Genomic DNA, 1,844 nt, shown 5'->3' with positions numbered 1-1,844 from the left:
GAGGAGTGGCTGGTGGATTTGAACCACCAGCCTCCTGGTTAGCAGTCAAATGCCTTAGGCACTATACCACCAGAGCTCCCACAGAGAACTATAGTTCCATCTTTAAAAGATAAGATGGAGCTTTAGGGGGAAATTAATTAGATCCCTTTCTCACATCATGGAGCTCTGGAAGCTCTGGAGCTCTTCAGAAGGAAGATTGGGCAATCTACTTCTATAGTGATACCGCCTCAGAAACCCAAGGGGGGTTGCTATGAGTCAGATGTGACTTTACAGCAGTGAGTTATATACCCTTGACTATATATAAGTTAAGAAGCTCTGGTGGTGTAGTGCCCAAGGCTCTTGACTGCTAACTAGAAGTCTGGCAGTTCAAATCCACCAGCCACTCCTTGGAAGGAAGGATGGGCAATCTACTTCTGTAGTGATACTGCTTCGGAAACCCAAGGAGGGGTCGCTATGTGTCGGATCTGACTTGATGGCAGTGAGTTTTTTATATATAAATTGGGAGCTCTGGTGGTGTAGTGCCTAAGGCATTTGACTGCTAACCAGAAGGCTGGTGGTTCAAACCCACCAGCCACCCCTCGGAAGGAAGACTGAGCAATCTACTTCTGTAGAGGTACCACCTTAGAAACCCAAGGAGGGGTCACTATGAGTCAGAATCGACTCAAGGGCAGTGAGTTTGGTTTGGTATAGTTCTCTGTGAATTATAGGATTTCTGTCCTTTGGCCATTTTATCCCCCTTGGCTTGATCCTATTTCTCCAATATGAACTTCATTTATGGCTCCTCTATTAAATCCTATCAACCAAGCTTTCTCAATTTCCTGGACTTGTCGTAAGTCTTTAGGACTCTTCCCAGCCTTTTTTTTTTTTTTTAATAGTCACAGGAATGGCTGTGGCAACCACCAAACTTTCCATGTCTAAATCTAAAAATGGTACCAGCCCCAGCCTACCTGCTCCATCTGCCACCACAATCAATAAGTAATTCTGATTTGTCCAGCCATTCCCAGTTTCTAGGGGTTCTCCTAGTGGTCATACTTGGTGGGGAGGATAGACAAGGCCATCCCGAAGGGTACAAGAAAATCTAAAACACTAGTTCCAGGTACATAACTGGGTCATGAAGTATTACTTCATGATCTCTCGTTTAAGTGTTTACACATACTATTCCATGTGTCTGGAATGCTGCCCTCCCCTCCCCACCTGTCTCTGTCTACCTGGTAAACTTTTAGTGATCCTCCAAAGTTCAGCTCAAAAGTCATCATCTCTGATTCCAGACAAAGTAGAGACCAAGAAGGTTCTTGAATACCAGGCTAAGGACTCTAGGCTTTGTCCTGAGGGGAGCTATTGAAGGGCTTTATGTGAGGGGATGACATATTTATATTAACATCTTTGGTGGCTGATGAGGATATGAGATTGCAATTCCAGGTAAGGCGACAGGCTAGGGCCTCTCCAGCCAGGCTGCAGCTCTTAGGAGCTCAGAGTTACCTGGGGTCCCACAGAAGGGGGCAATTCTTCGATTGACAGGTTAAGGTCACTGATAGGTGAAAATTTGACAGACATTTAAAACTTCTTAGACTACCAACGCCATGGCCTTAGTAATAAGCAGGTATAAGGTGGGGGGTGGAGTGGAGGAATAAGGGGATGTAGGGAAGGAATAGAAAAGGTGAGAACAGAGAGGGGAAAGGGACAGAAGGGGTTGGCAGAGTTGGTAAGAAGGAGGGTAATAGGGGAATGGATGGGGCAGTGGACAGAGAAGAGAGGGAAGAGGAAGAGAGGAAGCAAAAGATGAGGCAGAATGGGATAGAATGGAGGGAATAGGATAGGGGAAAGGCAATGGAGAAAGAAAGAGA

This window comes from Orycteropus afer, unplaced genomic scaffold (genome assembly GCF_000298275.1).
Source record: "Orycteropus afer afer isolate SDZICR_OR568_19922 unplaced genomic scaffold, OryAfe1.0 scaffold01124, whole genome shotgun sequence".
NCBI lineage: Eukaryota > Metazoa > Chordata > Mammalia > Tubulidentata > Orycteropodidae > Orycteropus > Orycteropus afer.
Note: the sequence above shows the minus strand (reverse complement) of the source record.